This window comes from Anas platyrhynchos, chromosome 6 (genome assembly GCF_047663525.1).
Source record: "Anas platyrhynchos isolate ZD024472 breed Pekin duck chromosome 6, IASCAAS_PekinDuck_T2T, whole genome shotgun sequence".
Lineage (NCBI taxonomy): Eukaryota > Metazoa > Chordata > Aves > Anseriformes > Anatidae > Anas > Anas platyrhynchos.
In genome coordinates, this window is record NC_092592.1 from 19,842,423 (window position 1) to 19,864,599 (window position 22,177).

General features: G+C 39.3%; 1 protein-coding gene across 8 annotated transcripts in view; it reads left to right on the forward strand.

Annotated features, from left to right (window-relative positions):
- Positions 1–21: 21 nt before the first annotated feature.
- Positions 22–22,177, forward strand: part of USP54 (ubiquitin specific peptidase 54) — a 98,877-nt gene continuing 76,721 nt past the window's right edge. For 7 of the 8 annotated variants that reach the window (XM_072040108.1, XM_027460878.3, XM_072040114.1 and 4 more), the window contains exon 1: positions 22–348. The gene's annotated coding sequence lies outside the window, so the exon portion shown is untranslated. Of the gene's footprint in view, positions 349–13,720; positions 13,866–22,177 lie in introns of those variants that run through there. The other variant, XM_072040113.1, reaches the window with a different exon arrangement.

Genomic DNA, 22,177 nt, shown 5'->3' on the forward strand with positions numbered 1-22,177 from the left:
GGAGGAGGGCGGCTGGCGGCGGGGACGCGGCGCCGCCAGGTAGGGAGCGGCCGCCGCCAGGTGGGGACCGACCGTCGCCGGGTCCCGCTCACCGCCCCTCAGCGGCTCCCCGGGGAGTTTCCCGCTCGGAGACACGCGGGGTTCGCCGCCGCTTCTTCCTCCTCCCCCTGTCCCGTCCCCTCGGGGGTACCGCGGAGCCCCGGGGACGGCGGCTCCCGGGGAGATCGGCACCCCGCTGACGGCCGGCTGCCTGCCCCTACAGCCCGGGCTGGCGGGGAGGCTCTCGGCTGGAAGGCGCCGCTCGGCTCCCCTGCCCTGCTCGCTGCAGCACAGCCCGAGGAAGGCGAAGTATGTATGATGTTTTTTTTTTTTTTCTTTAAAACCAGCAGTTTTCCGCTTTTCCAGCATCTCATTGCGTTTGAAAGCCTCGGTTCGGCAGGAGGATTAGGGGTGGGGATGGGTGGGGATTACCGGGGATTAGCGCCCTGCCGGTGCGCACACACCTCCTGTTGGCACCGGGGCTGCTGCCACATGGGACAGGGACCCGCGGAGGTTTGGGAGGTTTGGAACAAATTCTCCCTGTTACGGTCCGTGGAGACAGCATGCGTGCCAAATTCGGGGCAAAATAACCATGCAGTTTGAAATAATGAAGTTTGTAAGGAAAACAAACCCCTCTGGGTTCGCGCTGCTCTTCAGGCTTTGGGACGTAAATCCCAGGCTGAAAGGGTTTGTGCTGCAATTTACCTGGAGTTCAATTGCAGTTTCGGGAAACAACAGCAAGGTAGAGCAGCGTGCTTATTTCTGGGAAGGAAAACGTTGCTGTGCAGAGAAGAAGTCTGTTGAGTTAATGTGTAACTGGAACGTGACAGCTTTTAAAAATGATGACCAAAAATGTAATACGGACTCAAAAAAAATAATAATAATAAAGAAAAATGAGTCTTTAAAATCTATTCTTATTTAGAAAGTGGTGGAAATACTAATACTTTTAGTAGACAGGCTGCTCCTAAAATTCTGTTCCTTCACTTAATCGAGAGTATGTCTAATCAAGCACGCTGCGTATCGTTCATGCAGAACTAAACAGGAGGGTTTTCTTCCTCTGCTCTGTGGTGACAGTCAGGAAGCCACAGGGATCTTGGGGTGGGGTATGGGAGGAGGGTGTGCTTCATTTGTCCGGTACAAACTTAGAGGTATCTTAGAGAATTTAGAAATTTTACTGCTGATGACTGTGAAAGCATTTCAGTTCATCTCTTTCAGTCAGTGCAGGTAAAATTATATTGGTTCTTCTCCCTGTTCTGGGTTAATAGTCTATTTTGGTACTGTACTCACTAGTTCATTAAACAAGGGTAATGGGAATTTAAATCCTTCTTTATCCAGTCCTGATGTTGTTATTAGGCAGTAAGCCTTCTTATGTGAATTTTCATGAAGAGTACATAAAAGAGAAAGTATTCTTATTTTTCAGTTTTTGGCGCTTCATAAACAGCATTACTTAAAGATAGGTTGTATCCACACTAATCAGAATTTAGGTTCCATTGTATCTGAGAGCTGGATAAGCATCGATAGGAAGAACTGCTGTCCCAAATAATGTGCAGTGCAACTATGCAAAGTGCAGCAGGTGATACAAATGCAAACTGAGGCAGGAGGATGAAAGAGTAATAAAAAGCCACAGCTATTCATTTTTTGTGTGTGCATGACTTACTGTTCATAAAGAATAAAAGTGTGTCCTGTAATGGACATGCTTATTAACACTTGCAGAACTTATTAGTTGTTTCAGTTTTTCATGTAACATTCTGAAATGTAAATTACTTAAACATTCTTCGGTTTCCTAACATATATTCCCCTCACATTTATTCAAACGTTTTTTTTTGTTCACTGATATCCCACTTCTTGCCTTTGTCTAAACTTGGCATTTTAACTTCTTTCTTTTTATCAGTGACAGCTGCAGTCACCCTTCCAACATTATTGTGTGTTTTCATCACTCAAGTTCATTTCTTGGCACAGATACGCAGTACTTCATGGCAGAGAGGAGCAGCAAGAATCTTGCTACTGACTGTCAAGGAATTTTGATTTGTTTTGTACAAATATCTCTCTATTGTTCCTTTTAACTGCAAGTGAAATTACAGGCTTAGTCTTTAAAATCTGGTCTTTATCTGTAGGGAGCCTCCTTTCCAAGGCTTGTACCCTGTGCGTGAGACTTCTATGAGAAACATCTCTTGGCTGCAGCCTGGACAGTTTTTAAATGATATTACACAACATGTAGGTCTCTTGACAAGCAAGTTGAGCAAGCAGTTTATTCCACTTCCATCTCTTCTCTGTGTTATAACACTTGATGCGTGGGATTTCTTGTGCTGTGTCCTGATGAAATTAAATTCTTAGGGGGATCTCACCAGGCCGTCTGTGGGACACGGGAGAAGTGCTTAGCTGAAATAGGGTCTCGCTTAGTTACGTGACTTTAATTTTGTAGCAGTGGACCACGTGCCATCTTCATGATCGCTGTGGGTCCCTTCCACCTCAGGATATTCAACTTGCTGAATTTAGATGCAGGCACTCAGTTGGGAAGTGAACTTCTCGTGGCTGTCTTAAAGTTAGTGGAAACATTCTGTTTCTGGAGTTGTTGGAAAAAGGAAGGAAAAACTTCAGTATGTTAGAAACAACTTAGTAGAAAATGAGAAGGCTGCCAGGAAGAGAGGAGGCTCTTTCATATGTTGATTTTTCAGCACTTCACAAGATCTGTGAGCTGCGCGTATTCTGTTACAGTCTTTAATGTACATGTAATGTACATGTAATGTTTTGTAAAAATTTGTAAAAATTCCAGTAGACTTTGTTGTGTGATACCCTAAATATTTGAAGTAAAGGTGATCATGAAGGTGCTACATTAAAACTTTGTGTCTATTCACCTCTGTAGCAGTTACCATCCAGTAAACCTGCGGAGCACTTGCTGTGACTGTTGTCAAAATATTAAGAGGCAAAGGAAGAAGGGTTTTGAGGCTGAAAGGTTTTTTTGTTGTTTTTTTTTTTTTTTTTTTTTTTTTTTTTTTTTTTTTTTTCAAATTATGAAAGCATGTGGAAAGTTATGCACTGTTCTGGACTAATCCGCAAATTTACTAACAAAGCTGTGAAGAAATACTTTAAAAACTGAAGTCCATGTTGTTCCTACAAATGTAGTTTATATGTTTTGGCTACAAATGCATTATAACAAAGTGGATGTTAAAGGTGGGATGTTCCTTTCAGAGAGCACTCTGACCATTTTCTTTGTAATCTTTAGACGTAGGAAATACATCTTTGAGTAAAGGTTTCTTTTCCAAATTTCTTTTCCAAAGAAATCTTTACGCAACACTAAAATTTTAGTTTCGAAGCATCCATGTTGGTGTGTCTTCTTCCTTGCCTTCTTCAGTATTAAAAGCCCTTAACACTGTCATAAAGAGGTGTCTGAGATGCAGAGGTTGTCTTTATCCATAGAATGACGTGCTGTGTTGTGGGCGGCGTAATTTTCACCGTTCCTCTGGCAATCCCTGCTCTGGAGATGGGGCCAGAGGAAAAAAGGTTACTTCTCTCTCTTTTCAAGTTTCAGTTACTTGGCTGGGGTGAAACTGTTTGCAGGAGTGCAAATTATAATGGTGAGTTTTGAGTTTGGTGAGAGCTGCACTAAGCCTGACAAATCAATTTGTAAAAGCCAGAGCTGTCGGATAGTAATAGCTTCCTTCATTACCAACCAGTTTAGTTTTGAACCAGTGACCCAGAGGTGAAAAGCTCATCATTCCATTACCCGCCCTCTGATCTATCCATATGTTCTTTTGTTTAAAGTCCCTGTAGTCCTCTTAAACACAACGTGCAGTAAATATCGAGCATCCTTTGCACTTGTGAATGCTGGAACACTGTCCATTCCAATTGCCTGCTGTGCATGTGAGGACACTGAAGTTAAATATAGCAACAATTTCTTACACTCTCTGGCTTTTCATGAGAAACCCTCGTACAAACCCAACCATATGGTAAAATCCAGCATTATCTTAAAACCATTAACAAGGAACCCATTGCTACCATTAACGGGAAAATGAATCCACAGTGCTAAGTGGCATCCTGGGAGTTATTAATAACCTCAGGCTGCTGCTAAGAAAATGAACGTAAATGAAATACATTAGCAGCTGAGTCATCACACCAGCACTTCTGCATGCTCTATACAGGTTTGTATTTATCTATGGAGGCTTTTTTCAGAGTGTATTATTGTTATTGTTGCATATCAGCTTTTTTTTACTCTTCATTGAGTATCTACAGTGTGCTCAATGCTGTAAAAGCAGAATGGGGAAAAGACTTGTATTCCATAGATCTCATGAAATAAATTCTACAAAATGTTTGAAATATGCGGATAGGAGAACGTAATCCATTTCCCCATTCATTCTGAAGTAAGGTGTTTCTAGGCAACCCACTTAATGGGAGGAGGTCAATAAATTTAATACTTGCCCATGTTATTCTCATTTTTTAAGGCTATTAAAACAAGTTACTGTTTGTGGGTCAGTTTCAGTGAACTGCAGAAATAATGAAATTTACATTCCTCTGTATTTCAATTGTCTCTTTATCTCCTTATCTCTTTTCCTCCAGTCTTTAACCCCACTGTATTCCATAACAAGAAACAGTGTTGTGGACATTCTGTACTCATTGAACCGCTGACAAATCAAATATGCGAGGGGTGAATTTTTCTACGTCCTCCTCACCAAAATTACAAATTGGTTGTTTTTCCTCTACCTGACCATCAATTTTCATGTAGTCTGTAGGAATGTAATTACTTCTGTGATCTCTTGTTTCTTATTTCAAAATGTTGGAAATTGGATAATGGATTAAAGAGGTGTTGGAAGAAAACTGATACTGGTCAGATGTTTCTGCAGGCGAGAAAAATGTAATTTGCTGCCTCATTTATTACTGAAATGAGGCTTATATGATCATGCTGTCTAACATTTCCTTTGTCCCATTTGTTTTCTCCCTCTTTTTTTGGTCAGAGCACCCCACTTAGAGTAACATCTTCCCCTTTTGCACAGCATTTCTGGTCCACAGGCTGTGATTGCTATCTGTTCTGTCACTTTTTGCCACTCCTTTGCATTTCACTCATTTTTCAAGGCTTCTGTCACTAAAAGCAAAATGTCAAATGACCTCTTTATTTTTTTCAGTCAGAGGAATAGGGTTTTTAAACTTCAGACTTAAAACTATGAATGGTTCCTTCTTCTGAATGTCTCTCCAAGCCTGGAATGATACCATTTTATGTTGTGGATAAAACTTCATTGAATTGTAGTTGGCTTTAAAAGTGTGCCAGGCCATGAACCACAGTGATCTTTTCCTTAATTATTTTGCAGTATGCCCTGGCTTGTTATGTTCTGCCAGAATTCATTTGATGTGTGGATTTGGTCAAGCTTGCAGTCCTCAGATTTGAAGGCTGGAATTACTTTCCTGCTTTTGGAATTACTTTCCCCGTCATCTGTAGCAGTTTGAATTTTTGGAGCTATAAAGCTCAGCTGCTTTCCCCGCCTGCTTAAATCGGGACAGTGAATGTGGGTTTATTGTAGGCCTCTATTTTTAAAAAGTACTTAAGCTCACAAAATGGTATAAACACCTCTTAGCACAAAGACTTTTTTTTTTTTTTATGAGTGTGTACATTGCAAATAAGCAGTATGTAATTGCTGTTCCAAAGGTTAATTATACTAACGGCAGAAGCAGGTAGGATGATCTGTAATAAATAAAAAATGATCACGGATTAGTGTCTTGTCTAGAATTCTCTTTTATGGTGCAGTTTGGCTCATTCACATTTATACAGAAGCACGCGTCGCATACTGTGTGGGGGGAACAATTTGCAGATGAGATGTCTTTGGGGAAGAGGAAACTGCCTTTTATTTCTTTTTTTTTTCCTGTGCACATGAAACTTGATTTGTCATTTCACACTCTTGAGCAGAGACCAGCTAGCTTGTTAATTCTAACAGTTGGTAACATGTAAACTAGTATTTGTAGCAGACAATGTAATTCTTGTACGTTACACTTCTATGTGATTTATTACATTTTGACTTTTGGAAGTAATGAATGGGCTAAAAATACACGAGTGATTCAGATGTGGGAGACTGTTTGAAGAGGAGGATTCTCCTGTAAGTATTTCCACAAAATGTTAAAATAAATATATTCTGGGAAATAGTTAACCAATGAAGTGTCGCATAGCATAGCAAAACACTTTCTAATCCTCCTGCTGGTGTTCCTAGTGGAATGAATTTATAAACGGATCAATAAACAACAGCTAATGCACATTGGTACACGAGCTTTGCTATGACATGGAAACAGGTTAATGTCCTCACTAGATCTGCATGTTATTCAAGAAAATAGGTCATGGAAGGGAAAGAAAATAGGAATAAAAAATGTTAATTGTATATGTTGCCTGTTCTCTAAAGCTTTTTCATTATATTCTACCTGAGATGTGCAAATAAACACAGCAAAGTTTCATAAAACTTGCGATTAATAAAGTATAATGCTCTCTGTACTCTGTCTGTGTTCTCTGTTATGAATGTTACTATTGTTAGTAGCAAATCTATGCAGTCCTTATAGCAGAATAGATGATATCTGGAGAATTCATGTCAATATTGTTGAAGTATGTTTTTTTTTTTTTAAAAAAAAAAAAAAGGAGATGCCAATAAAGAACTTAATTCCTTTTGATTCCGGATACTATGTAGATTTGAAATATAGATTTCATTACCCTTTTAAAAAGGGAAACAGTGAAGGATGCAGTGTGAGCCTGGCAGTGCTGCAGGATGAACAACAGTTTTCACTGAAATTGCTGTTTTTAAGGTCCTCCTAATTTGTTTAAATTCTCTAGACTAGACACTAATTTTTCTGGAAAGGTTTTTTAAAGCGTTGTTTGAAATGCTTCTCTTAAAAATGCATTGGTTTAGGAAAGAATGGGCAGGTAGAGAATGTGACCTTCCTGTTAGCAGAAAGGTATTTATATCATCTACTCCTTTCAGATTGGTAGGTTTCAGACTGTGGGTTTGGTCTGGAAATAGTCATCTTTTGAGAAGAAATACATTTTGGTGTCTAAGTGCATTTTCTTAAAGCAAAGGGCTTCCTTTCTGGGAGATATAGGAAGGTAGTTAAACTTGGTAATTTAGTTCTGCAATCAGTCCATTTACTGGTATTAATTTTCAGTTGTATTCGGCAATATCATTATCACATGAATCAAGCTGTGTTACTTCTCCATTGCCTTTCTTGGCTTGCTTTTGCTTGTAGTCAGTTCTCCTCTGCCTGTCTGTCAGCTGTCACAGCAGCAGGCTGAAAAGATACCTGGGCAATTTCACTGTATGCATTCCTCTTGCTGGTAGGAACTGGCGATGTTCAGAGACAAAAGATGGTGGAGTCCTGTCAGCTCTACCAGAACAGAGAGCTTTTCTGTGTGAAGGGTAAAGAGTGGCATTTTCAAGTTGAAGTTGCGTTGTCTGACTGTGTAGCACTGGGAATGCTTCTAGGTAGAAGCAGCAGTACTGGCAAGATCTTTTTCAGGAAAGGTATATGTGAGGTTTTGGGGGAGAAAAGGTGGAAAATATGACTCCTGCAGTTTCATGCCCAACTGAATTGCTTCATTCTGCTGTAAAAGATACAGCAGAATTTTCAGCATCAGGTAATTTCAAGCATCAGTTACACATTTATATCACCTTTTTCTTCTGATAAAGGAGTTTGTGTACTGTTTGTACAGGAGTTAATCCATTGATAATGACATATCAATCCTTTAACCTTTGAGATACTGTATCTCATGTATGCACAGTAAATCAAAAAGTATGTTTGAACATGTTTGAACAAAAAGTTTGAACAGGAATCCAAAGCTTAAAGTAAGATTTCTAGTTAAACAAAAAAATCTTTTAACAGCCGTGGATGCTTTTGTCATTTGGATTTTCACAGCAGTAAACATGAGATATCAGTCTACGTTGTTTTACCTCAGACTTAACTGTGCCTGGCTGGTTTGAAAATGGTATGCTAGTTGTGGTGCTTTTTCCTCGTGTCTCTACCCGTCTGGTTTATTTTGATGGTATCACAACAGAAGTACAACAATACTGTAGGTTGTTTGTGGGCTTCCCTTCCTCTTCTTATTCCTGGTTGTCTGGAATTAATTTGAATAATGACATGAATGCTAAATGCCAGGGCCCATATTGTCATGCTAAGAGGTGAATTAATTACTATATACATGTTGTGTGGAATTGCTAATGGCTGTGAATGGCCTTAAATATTTAATCCACTCAAATTCCCACGCTTACCTCAGTATAACAATGGCAACGCAGTTCTTGCTGAGCTCAGAGTTTTCAAAGGCAATTCCTGGTTTTCTGCATATCAGATTGTCACTACTGTGTGATCCCTGCCCCTAGAGCTGATATGGGAGTGCCAGTAGGTCTCTATCTGAACTAGGACATAGCAATGTCTTCATTGGTCCAGTCAGAGATAACCTCATTTGGTTTGAGAAAATTACTCCTGATTAGGCAGTAGGAACTTAAATCAGAAGCATGTGAAGTATTTTACAAATTTATGAGCATAAACTAAAGCATGAGATGTTCCAACTGCTAGTAAGAAACTTTTTTTTCTCTTTTAAGACAATCTTGCATTTTACTGAGAGGTGGTACAGTCTCCATCCTTAGTGGATTTCAGGAACCAACTGGGTAGCTTGATCTGATCTCATGCTCTGAGCATGAGCTTACCGTAGGCACTTCCTCTGAGGTCCTTTGTAGCCTTAATTGTTCTGTGATTGTGATTTACTTGTTCATCACATTCTTCTTTGGCTTTCTTATTATCGAACAGCATGAGCCGCTCATTTTGAGTGCTTGTTAAATTCTTTCCTGAAGAACAGAATCATGTGAGACTGGAAAATTAGAGGCACTGGCTTGGGAAGAACAGGAGCGGTGAGAAAGTGTTGTCCAACTGTCTTGAGTGGTGGCTGAGGCCATGGACAGATTAACTCCTGCCTTGAAGAATATTTTTGTGAGGATTTAATGTAGATTAAGCTGTTTTGCACACAGGATTTAACCAAACTATGAAGTTTCATGTTCTAGTTCTTAATAAATTACAGAGGAACCTGAGTGAGTAAACCATTTCTGTACAAGAACTGGAGGTTTCTGACACTTGGAACAAAATACTATTCAGGATAAATACCATCTGTTGGTCGGATATACCACAACGTTGATATAGCGCGCACAAAAATTAGAGCAAGAGGCTCAGCACAATGCTTCTCCTAATAAAACTGAGACACAACTTATCTTAGGAGACCTATCTTAGGAGTTCAGCACAGCATTTAAGCAGGGAGTCACCAAAGTACTGTAAATATGTGCCTGTTGCTGAGCTTGTTCCTTCCACTAGCTGTTTTTTGGTGTTAATGTTATAAACAAAGGCAAAAAGAGGATAAAGATAATTTTTGTTTAATTGCAACCAGTTTGTGGGGAGACCTAACTGCAGAAATGTTCTGAAAGCATAGCACTAGCAGTTCCTTTGCACTCCTTTTCAGATGGAAGAATTTAGATTTGTATTTAGAAAGTAACATAATTCATGTCTTTATAGTGTAATTATTATAGCTTTATGAAGAGGTTAATTCCAGCTGGAGGTTACAGAAGGGATTGGGAAGGAAGAAACCTTACTTCTTCAGTAGTGATGTTTTTCTTAATGCAACTTGTCCTAGATTGACCTGAGGTCAGTTCTGTTTTAAGGACCCATTTTACATTTCAGTATAAGCCTTTGGTGCTGGAGGCAGATCAGGTAGTTGGTTTTCACTTGGGCATTTTTAAGGGCAGCTCCAGGTTCGGGGCTTGTCTTTGCAGAGCTTTTGGTGCTGTGTGGCTGTGTTCTGCATGGGCACTGCCACGCGCATTGCTCTGCGGTGGGTGCTGGCGAGGCTTCCTGCTGGGAATGCAGACTGTGGTCAGGTAGGCAATAAATAGAATTTTAGTGTAGAAATTATTGTTTAAAACTTCCTGACTCTGCCTTTTCCTATTACTTAGGTGTGTAGTCATGTGGTTTTAATATTTCTGCCAAATACAAAGGGTATTTCCTTTGTTCTAAAAGTTAAAAAAATATATATATAAATAAATAAAAAAATATCCAACAACCTAATGAATGTGGAGGAGAGTATCATCAAACTAAATGACAACAACCTGTAAAGATAATTTGGAAAAATTCCTGGTCTTCTTCAGGAGGATGATAAACCCTCAGTCCATTTAATGAGAGATAGGATTTTACTTTGTCATAGGTTCCCTGGCTCGGGACTTGACGGCTGTTACGCTGAGCAGATCTGTCTGTAACCATTCAGCTGACAAGCAGTTGTACTTTCTCGGAAGGAGCGCCGTGTGCCATGAGGTCCTTCTTGAACAAGGAGCCTGTTTGCAGCAGTAGCTGATAGGTAGCACTTCCCACTGCCCTACAGTAAGATTTTCTGTCCTCATGCTTCCTGAAAAATGTTGTTTTTTTCAATCAGCTTTCAGATATGATTTTATTATTGATCTAGTAAAACGATAATAATACTAATGGAGCACTGCACATGTAAGCCTAGACAGAACTAATGCTTCATCATTTGAATTCTGGCTTTTGAAACATGGGCAGTTGTACATTTCTATAATAATAGGATTTTCCTGAAGAAGCTAATGGTGAAATAGGTGCATGCATCAATTTTTTTTTCTCATGTCTTTGCTTTTCAGAATAAATTATACCTGCAAAATCTAATTACTTAGTAGTTCTTGAAGTGCTCAACACTATTTGCATGCTATAATTATCCAAATCACTTCAGAGAGGGAAAACAATATTCTTCTGTCTCAACAGCATTTACTTATGTCTTGATTTCTGAATTTGAAGGGAGAGGGGGAATTTGAGCATTTGTGTCTGTTTGCCTGTTATCTGCATTTTTCTTGGAAAAATCAATGTTAAATGCAGTGCCTTTCTCCAAGCTTACTTGGACTTAATGTCACAACTTGTTTATCTCCTTGCCCTGTTGGCAGACTCTTTGAAGTCACGGTTTTGGAAATTGGAGTAAGAAAACTATACTAGTGCCAAAAACCGATGTGACATTTTAGTAAAGAAACATGTCTTCCTGAAGGAAATACCAGCATCTTTGTGTAGTTTCAAGGCAAAACAGTTTTGGAAATTCTTTTGTCATAAGGGAAATTTTTCCTGTTTCTCTAGGATTTCATCAGTATATACTGGTACTGGAGAAATTGTTTGGATTTTAAAGTAGGATGATGTAGAACTGCACTTGTCTTCTTAATGGTATCTGTTCTTCTGCTTGCACAGCTGGAGTACTCTCTGGTACAGCCAGAAGTTTCTCTGGAGAGAATTCCTTTGACATCAGCGGCTGTTGCAGCCTCAGACTACAACACGAGACTGGAGAAAAGGGTATTTTAATGGCTGCAGTCAGTCCTGTTTTCTTGTGCTGTGTAAGCTTCTTACTTGGGAATTGGCCACGGAATGAAGTAACAGGAAAATGCGTTTGCTGGTACTGTCTGGCTTCTGGATGCAGCCAGGATGCCAGCATTGAAAGCTTTATGTTTGGAGTGATGTGGGTTTTGTGTCACTCAGCTGCATATATAGCTGCTATGTTTTGGTCAGAAATATAACTCTGCCCAGTAGCAGACCAAATCAGGTAGATTTGCTGGGCAAAGTATCAGCATGCATCTTTGAAATGGCATAAAATTGCAAGATGTACTAATAAAAAGCAACAATACCTATTACTTAAGTAACTGGGAGATAAATTTCCGCACCTTGTGTGTTTGCACTTTATACAGGGTCTGCCTCTTTTAGGAAGCACGACGACATAGCTTGCTTACTCAGCTCCTCCAGACTCTTTGAAGTGAGGTGAAGAAAAATGCAGGGAAAAACACAGAACAACTTGTGTGGTATTCTTATTCTGGTAGTAGTCGATAAGGGGGTTTGGGATTCTCTTTCAGCTCACTTATTTTACATTTCTGAAGCTTTGAACTTGTACCACCCCATTTTATTCCCACTGGCTGCCTTCCAGTATCACTTCATTTTCTGCTTTTATGGGGTTATGTCCTCCTCCTTGCCCTTGGTTTTATGACAGAGTTGTAGCTGATGATTCTCTTAGTTTAGGTTTATGCTTGTTGCTACCAGGGTCCATATACTTGAACTTCATTTCATCCTTCCTTTATTGTCTTCCTGCATTGGTGAGCTGCTAGATGGCAACAGGGAGAATGGTTAATAAAGGCAGAAACTTTGCTTAGGGTCCCTGTCTGGTTGCCTTATTTAAAAATTTGTTCTTCGCCTGAGTCAACTCTTCCTTATTCTTTGTCCCCAGAAATCAATTGACAATTAATTCTTTCTCTTAGCTTTTATGCCTTTTTGTTTGCTAGGTAGTGTTTCTTATTATTTATTTTTCCAAGAAAGGCTTTTGGCTAGGGTTGCCTCATTCCTACTGGCCAAGCTGTATCAACTGTGACCTAAAGAAGTGCCTAGAGAAAGATTATAAAAACCAAGGCAAGTCTGGAATGTGTCTTCCGTTGTGTTTTGTTGTTGTTTGACTTTTAATTTTCCAATGGGCAGTAGTTCAGGGATATCCTGAACTGAAACCTGCATCTAGACAGTAACTTGCAGTTGTTTCTGATGGGCATGTGCTCCATTAACAAACCTAACCTTTTTGATGCAAATGGTGTTTTGACTTAATCACCTTTCTGTGGTAGGGAATTCCACAATTCGTGATGTATTGTCAAGTTGTTTCTTTATACTTGTTTTTAAGCCTGTTACCTCATGACTTCTTTACTTTGCAGATTATTGTGAAATAATGCAGAACCACTCATAATTTTATAGGAAGGGAATCAGGAAAACAAATCCAATTCTTTTCATTTTCTTTTGCTATATATTTTTTGGCTCTATTTGAATATTTCTGGGCTGCGGTGGCAAGAATTATGAGAGAGCCAACCTTTAGAAGCATAGTGGCTTTATGCACAAAATACTTGTTAATTTTCTGTGCTCCAGGAAGGTCTCCATAAGGTCTGTATACAGGACTGTGTGATCTATGGTCTTTGATGCATACACATTTTCGCATGTTTATCAAAAGTGTTCGACTGCAGCCTTGTTCTCTGTGGGGTAGGCCAGCCCTTACTGGGAGTAAATTTGTGCCTAATGATCCCGCAGTGCTCTGTGGGGTGGCACAGCTTTTTAGGTTGCTGGTGGAAGGTGGTTTTAGCGAGACAGTATGTTGTCTAAGTTCTTCTGTCTTTGCCCTGGCTCCAGATTAATTCTTGCTGTGCCCAATTAAGCAGGGATAACGAACATCTGTGTCTGCAGAAGTAATAACACTGGCAAAAGTTGTTTACTCAGTAAAATATAAGCACATTTTTCAATAGAGCTATGGACACGATCTAATTTTCATAAATGCAATCAGTTTAAACTTTGCAGTTTCAAAGTATCCAGCTTTTAAGTTGCCAAACTGTTGACTCATCTAAGGGGAAGTAAATACAAATGAGAGCAGGTTGGCACTTTCGTTCATTGCCAAGCGCAGGCTCTTGCATAAGACAGGGGTATGCACTTTTTCATTTTGCTTCGTAATGCCTTTAGGTTCAGCTTATCTGTTCAAAGAACAAGTATGGGTGGGTTGATATTATGGAAAAGATGACAGCACTTAAAATTTTAGTGGAATGAAAACTGGGCCAATACAGTGTTAGTTTCCACTGTGTCTTTATTACCTCAGCTTCCATTCCAGCCTTCACTGTAAAATTGTGCCCTGCTGTTATGCAGGCTGAAATCTGATGGAATGAGAATCAGCTGCTTTCTGTGGCACTGCTACGTTGTTTGTTGGGATGGATGTTCAGAAACAAGGCTTTCCCCGGCAAGCTGGTGTCTGAGGATTTATTCATCATCTTTGCTATGTAAGTAGGCAGCGTTCCTTTTACTGTTTGAAATTTCAAAGTAATTGAGATGAGCTCATTTCTCAGCATATTTTTCACCTTTTGTTTTTTTACTGTAATTCTGTTTTGAGTCTTTCAGTCCAGTGATTACAACAAATTTTCCTTTGGTAAGGTGTTACAGGTAGACAGAACGGATGGACACAGAGGTTTGGCTTGTCAGAGGATGTTACTGCTGAACTAGGAATAGATTTCAGGCGTTCTGGCTGTTCCAGTGCTGTTACATCCCTGGTTCAGTGAGAACAGCATCCAGATCTTGCGCTGTCTGCCTTCTTACAGAAATAGTTCTAAAATCTGTTAACTTCTTCTTGTGGGGAAGAATGAAGTTCTTGGAGGATGTGCGAAGTAACATAATGAGACTGCATTACAATGAGTTCTTATGAACTAGCAGATAATTCTGCTAATGTCTCTTAAGAGCATATCTATACACAAGACAAGATTAGATTTAATTCAGAAGCTGACCTGCATATTTCAGTCTTTTCAAGATTAGGATTAATTAGCAGTGACTACTTCTTGTTACGGGTTCTGACTGCATAGACAGGATGAAACTAAGCTACAACCAAGTGTAATCAAGCATTGTGAATACAGCTGAATACAGATAGTAGTACCCATTCCATTCCTGTTAGAGAATTGTTAAACTCAATGTGTATTTGGACTGAATTACGGTGCTGTTATGAATACAGCAGAGAAGCTAATCATGAAGTAGATAGTGAACGAGATAGGAAAGAGTTCTTATGTTTTTCCAAGTTTAAAGATAATGTTAGGAGCCTGCATCGGTGTCTTTTTTGTTATTGTTATTTTTAATGGATGGAAATAGCTGTGACATGAAGCAGCAGTGGAACTCACATCTGCAAAGTATGCCTCTTACCACGTTAATTTTCCTCAACACATTATGTTCTTGAGTTCCCGGTTGAAATTATTATGTTATGGAAGTAATAGAAATTCATCTGTTTCATTTAAAAGAAAATCTAAACTGGTTGTTATTTAGTGTCACTTTCAAAATGTACTGAATGCCAGCCTAGTGCAAATTGGCCAGTACAGTGCTATCTAACAGTGATTAGTGTTCAATGTTGCTAGCAGGATCCATAAAAAGAACAGTTTCATTTGTAACATTCCTACTGGTTTCCAATACATTCATCTTTTTTTTTTTTTTTAGTGTGCCTCTAGCGCAAAAGAAAAAAACAACACACCAAATACCTCTAAAATCCTATCAGTGAAAGCCTGAATATTTGTCCTTAAAACATTGCTTCATTTGTCAAAATGTGGTTAGCTGTAAATCAGTGAACAGTTGCAATGTAAATCGTTTTTGGTTAGTATATTATCCAAAACTTCCCTTGAGCATCTATGCTCAGCTCACTAGTAGTTTATACTAACACATTTTGCTTCTCAGCATAATTGGACTAGAAGTGTATTAGTCAGTTCACACACTTGAGCTGATGGTCAGTGTCACGTTAAGTCATAATAAATAACTGTTTTAGCATCATTCTTCTGTGGTGGGCAAAACAGTATGTCTGGAATGGCTTTGTCCTCTTTAAAAGCATTAGTATTTGTACTATTAAATAGATAAATGAGATAATTCTCAAAAGTTAAATACTAAATTACCATCTTAACCTACATAGGTAGTTTTTTTCAGTCTTTTTCCTTTAATGTTAAACTTGTTAGATTCTCTGTGTTTTATGAATTATCACAAAACTATACAGTGTGCCAGATGAACTTTGGGCACCCGTTAGGAGAACTACGTAATGTTGAGATGCTTTTGTTATCCTAACCATTTTTATTAATTTACAACTGTGTAAAGCTGTCATACTTATTTTGTTACGTATGGCTAGGTATGAGTGGTTTTGTTTTTTTTTTCAGTAAGGGGAACAACTAGAAGGTTTTGAGTGTGCTTAGTGTACACAGAAGACAACAAACAGTTTTCTGTTTTGTGTAATCATTGTATAACTCTTGTGAAAAGGAAATAAACAATTTGGGTGCATGATAAATACCCTACAGTACGCTTAGGAGAATGTAGGTATTAGTCATCTGGCAAAAATCAGCAGAGCTGCACCAGAGCTGCTGCTGTCTTTAAACTTTTTCTTCTTCTTGCTCTTTGTTGCTATTTTAAAATAATGAAATCAAACATTTAAATCTTAAGTTGCCACATACCCATGTTCTATAATAAGACTCTATTATTATGTAGTTAGATTTTGGGCAATGACAGCAAGTAACATTTCTAAATGCAGTGGTGTAACAACGTAGGAATGTACTGAAGGCGCTCTGGTTTTGTGCACTGTGCTGTCAGAATAAATACATTGCTACAGCCAAAGTATCTGAAGTATCATCAGTGTCGGGTTGTAATCTGGTTTGTATTTGCAATCCTTGCTTTAGTATGTGTGTATGTGAATAAAGTACCCACACTGGCACATCCAGCCTGGCTGTGGGTGCCTAGTTAGGTGTACAGGGATGTTATATGGACACAAGCTATGCTGCAAATGGTCTGCTAATTGGGCTGCCCTGTAATTGGGCTGGTGTGGCTGCAGCTCTGGATTGCAGAGCTCTGGTTCTGTTAGTTTCACTGCCTTAATGCAGACTTTCTCTGGATGGCCTTTGAACTAGCAATTGCCACCTGGGCTGGAAGTACCTGCTGCTTGTTAAACCTTTGTGTGGGGCCTGTGCTGCCTGCAGACAGCTCTGCAGCACTGGTGCTTCGTGAGCAATCCTTGCCACTCGGTGTTCCTAGCTGCCTAAATATGCATGCCTCCGATGTGACTTTTATTATTATTTTTTTTGATAGGCAGCATAGTCATGTAAGATGAATGTGAGGCATGTACCATGAACGTGTTCTCAAAACATTAGCAGAAGAGGAACAGAAGTGAACAGCAGTTAGCACACGGAGAAAATAAAAAGCACAGAGGACGTTTAAGATGGATGGCAAGTCTGAAGCTAGCCTTCTGCATACTTCTTAGTATTTGGGTAGGTTGCTAAGTTGTACCTGATGAAATTCATCCTTTGACATATTAAAAAACAAACAAAAAAACCACACCACCCACCACCAAAAACATCCAAAAATTCCAACCCTCTTCCCCCCCTCAGTGCCCAGAGCTCCCTTAGTACCACTAGCTGTTATCTGAGATGCTGGAAGATTTGAAAATGAACAGGGCAGGCAGGGAAGGAGGAGACAGGAGATCATAGATTATTCTGTCTTCAGTGTTTTGAACAAATCCTTGTGCAGAATTCTTGCACACATTATCAGGCTTTGAGAGACAGCAAGAACATGAGTCACAACCACCACAAATATAGGAGGAGCAGATAGTTGTGCCAGTTTAATTTTCTTCTGTAACATGATAAGATCTGTGAATTGACGAGAAAAGAGCAAACATTAGTATTTTAATGTTTGTGAGGTCTCTGACACTGTTTCATGCAATAATCTTATAAAAAAGTGAAGAAACACGTCCTGAAAGGAAGTATGGTAGGGTAGGTGCGAGATGTGGATGACTGTGCCCAGTGGGTGGTTATTAATGATCGTCTGCCAGAATGAAATGGCTGTATTGAATGCGGATCCAGCACGGTCTGCTGGGTCTGTTCTCGTTCTGGTTCACTTCAGTGTTTTTGTTAATGACCTTGGTGATAGGATAGAAAGCGATTGTGCTTGCAAAATTCTTTCACTAAAAATGCCCCCTGAACTTGGAGGGAGTACAGATGTATAGAATACAAGTTTACGAGTCAAAACCTGTTTGGAGGAAATTGAGAAAATCTTAGGAAATAAATAGAGGCAATTTGAAATTCTATGGAAATCACGAAATATGCAAAAATAGAGCAAGGAATAATTAAATAGAAGACAACTCTCCACGATTCCTACTATTATAAAAGGACAAATGTTACATGAGGAGGGCTAAAAATAAGTACAGCCTGTAAAACATAGGAAATAAGCTTTTTATCTCAGAGAAGACCTCAGTTGAAGTATTGCATCTAGTTTGGGCAAACCCTTTGAGAAAATCCATTTCAGCTAAAAAGAAGCTGAGTAGTCAAATGATTTGAGGTCTGGAAAATGGGGCCAGATAGGAAAGGCAGAACTAATGAGAGTGGGGAAGAGAGAAGTATGCAAGCCCCAGGAAGAGAACTGCAGAGTGTTGCTGTTGTGTGTGTGTTTGTGTATAACATTATTTTAAAACCCATGCACCCTAGATATGGATGTTTCTTGACTATTTTTTCATATTAGTGATTTAAAAAAATATTTTGTAAATGGAGATGACATACCCTGAGTCAGTATGCACCCGAGAAAGCTGTAGTGCAGCCAACCTGCCTGCTGCCGGTCTAACGCTTTGAAAGTCTCCCAAGTCAGTAGCCTTCATCTTGTTTGTGTTGGTACCTCATTCCGTAAGTACAAGGTATGCCATACAAGATTTTCAGCTCACTATTCCTACATTATGCCCTTGACAGGCATAGTTAATAGTTTTTTGTTTTTGTTTCTTCCTTATTTTCATAATGACTTCAGTTGTCAGTCCAGCACGTTGGGGACTCAACGTGTTATTATCATAAGAAAACGAGGAGTGTACTGTAGGTAATTGTTTTGTTTATGACAACTTTCCCAATATCCATTGTATATTTCTCCACTGAGAAATGAGCGCAGCCTCAGTTACCTGAGGCTGTAACATGTGTTGTTAGCATCCTTCAAGTCTGTATTTGCATTATTATACCCTAGAACACACTTCTTTAATCATCACAGTTGGAAATTACCTTGCTTTGCAATTTTAGTTCCTATTTCCTCAAAGAGGAATAAGCGATTGCATGAGTCAAAGCCAACAGCCTGTGTGCAGCATAGCAAGCCAAACCTGAATTCTGTGCCTGAGAGTGGAATTTGTGTCAGCTTCAAGCAATCTTTAATGGAGGTTTTTGTTTAAGTAAATATGAAGGAAATTCCATCATTTCAGTGTTTCTTCTCTCTAATAACTTACTATGTACTGCTTTCAGTTTACATTTTTGCCATTTTCATTTATGCTATTATTACTATGTTGCCATTTTGAGATGTTTCTGTTGTGGGAATGTGGAAGTTCAGACAGCTGGACAAGAGGTGATGAGCAGCCTTTAAATCACAGAATTTCTAGGTTGGAAGAGACCTCCAAGATCACCAAGTCCAACCTCTGACCTAACACTAACCAGTCCTCCACTAAACCATATCACTAAGCTCTACATCTAAATGTCTTTTAAAGACCTCCAGGGATGGTGACTCAACCACTTCCCTGGGCAGCCCATTCTAATACCTAACAACAAGGGAGGTGTCTGACTGGGAAGCTTTAGGGGCCCAGCATCTTGCAACATCCTATAATGTTTTTCCTTCTTCCCATATCTCGCTTTTGAAGCTGGATGTTTGTGTTCATGTTATCTGCAAAGGAAGTTATAGCTAGTATTGATTATTTAAATATGTTCATCACTGGCTTTCAAATTTCCAGACAAATATGTGGGGAAAAACTCACAAGTTTGTGCTTGTCCAAGCTCTGGTCGTATTTAAATGGTATGCTTTTGAACCATGAAAACCAGCTTACTTTTAAGTCTTACTTTAAAAGTCTTACTTGAAATTAAAAATTTAGAGCTGCTTGTATGAATTTAGCAAGTGATGTAGATACTTGGAGTGTGTGTGATCATTACTGTGGTGGAATGCAAGGTAACACTGTTTATTGCTGATGAACACTCGGTGATAAAAATTGTCTTTGAAAAGTAAGCCAAAAAATGCTTAAATCTCTGAGAATGCCAATAGTGTGTGCCGCTGGTATTGGAAGGATGAGACAACTATGTAGGAGGAATGTATAATAAGGATATACCATACTACAGAAAATGCAAGATGTTGCAACCTCATTAAGCAGCTCTAAGCAGCGCCGATGCTTCTGGGTGTGCGGTGGAAAAACAGGGCTAATGGAGGGGCTCGCAACGGCAGCGAAGGGTTGGTGCTGTGGCGAAGTTGTTCCCTGTGTTTCTGCCTCCCAAGCACCTAACCTAAGGGTAGGTTTCCATGCTTAATGTGCATTTTGGTGGATCAGTGAGGATATGAGATGGACAGAAAGGCTAGTTGGTCAGAAAAAATGTAGCACTTATTAAAGGAAAAAAAAAAGGACTTAATGAGCAAATTCTTCTCCAGAACTCAGAATCCTTGCCAGTGTGAAAGAACAAATACAGTATTAATTGGATCCCAGCCTCTAGTTCATTAAGCTGTATTTTGGAGATAGGACAACAAATAATTTAAGCATTTGAGTACTGTGGGACACACACGTGGGAAACCCCATGCTTTCACATTACCATGAAGACCTAAATGAGAAGCATAATTGCATGTTGCATCTCACCTATTGCTTTTGAAAGCAGGAGGAAATGTTTGTTTTAGCAATAGGTAGGTCAGAAAACTCAGGGCTTTCTTTTCAAGAGCTGGAATGCGGGTGCCTTAAATCATTTAGTTTTTCATGGAGTTGGACTTCTACCTCGCTTTGCTGCTTTAGAAAATCTCCCGAGTGAGCGCAGACCATCTGCCTTACTGTTTGTGGTGCAGCATGTTGCACTTCCTGTGCTTAACTTAAGGAAAATAAGGTAACTATTAACTTACGATTGACCAACTAAAGTTCCTCGCATCTCTTTGTTTGGTACAGGCAGGCTGCTGCCCACGTTGGGATGCTGGGCTAGGTTGTTGGAGGTCCTTCTCAAGTACCTAGCATTTTTCTTTCTTTTTCTAGAATTGCAGCATTAAGATACATGATAGAAGCTTTGTTTGTAAGCATAAGTAAGTATGGTGTTATGAAGTCTCTGTTAGAACGATTAGGATCCAAAAACGCAATTTAGTGATGGCACAAAAAAATCTCTTGTTCAATCAATGGACTAAACTTCTGAATAAAATAGAGGAGGGCCAACGCTTAGTAGAGCAGCGGGTGCTGATACAACAAAGATAAGCCTAACTCATTTTGGAAGTGTAAGTTCATTGTTGTTTGCAAACACTGTAGGTGATTGATTGATTGATGTGAAAAATGGAGGCTAATGAGTACGTCCTGTGCAAATTGTTTAAATACTTGGAGTTTTCTAGTGCTGCCTGCTTTCTGCAGTACAGACCATAGTGCTAACCTCTACAGTTCTGTTACCCCTCAGCAGTATTTCCATGCAAGGATTTTTATGTGCATAAGCATGGACTATGAGACAGATACACCCATTTTCGGTGTAACGTGGAGTTTGAACTCTCTCCTTGCAATAAAAGTAAATGGAACATCTTATGTTAGAAACCTCGTAGCTGGTGCTCTGAAATGGCATCTAATTTATTTAGGCTGATGACAGTTGGGAAAAAAATAAATCACCGTTCTTTACATAAAATTAGAATAAGGTCTATCTAGTAGTGATTTGGTCGTGATCTCGCTGTGCAAAACAGAGCCAAACTGTAATTTTAATTATTAAGATTTTAATATTAAGATTGCCAGTGGAAAGCTGTGTTGGATTAGAATACGTGTAATGTTGGTTTAATTTAATAGCTGCTTCTAGGGGAAAGCAACAGGAAGGCAACACAATGGTCTGGATAAGCAGGAGCACTGCAAACACGCTGCAGACAATAGCTGAGCTGTCAGCGGTGAAGAGCCGACTTCCAGGCTCCAACCCGAGCAGCGCAGCCGGCTGGGAGGGCGGGAGCTCGGTGATCAAAAGGACACCAGACAGGATGGGTAACAATCAACTGAGGTGGTGGTGATGGTGTTTTTTTTTGTTTTGTTTTGTTTTGTTTTTTTTGTGACATTTAAAAGTGATTAAAATGTATTTTAAAATACATTTTCATTGAGGGTGAAAAATACGTTAGTCCAAAATGTATTTAAATACACTACATTATCTTCAGAGGCCCCTTCCAACCTTGGCCGTTCTGTGTAAGTTCCACATTGAAAGCTGTCGATAATTAAGGTAACTTGTTCTAAACATACTTTGAAATAAAACCTCGCTGCTTGTTTGCCACTAGTATTTCAGACAGTGAGATGCTGAATTGAAACCAGCACTAACAAATTACCAGCCTAGCTTTTGACAAGTGTTGTTTCTTGTAATTACAGTGTAGATGTAACAGTTTGATTGTGGCGCGCTGTTTCTCAGCTTAGAATGAAAGATGGAAAAGCAACTGAGGAAACTTTCTTGACTGTTTGAGTAATAGCTTGGAGAGCTGAGGATGATATCTCCTAGTTGTAAAAGCGTTTAACATTTGGTGTTTACAACCAATATCTATTTAACTCAGATGCTTTAGCTACTTAAAAAAATAATTAGAGCATTATCATATGACTTCTGTCCGTGTACAG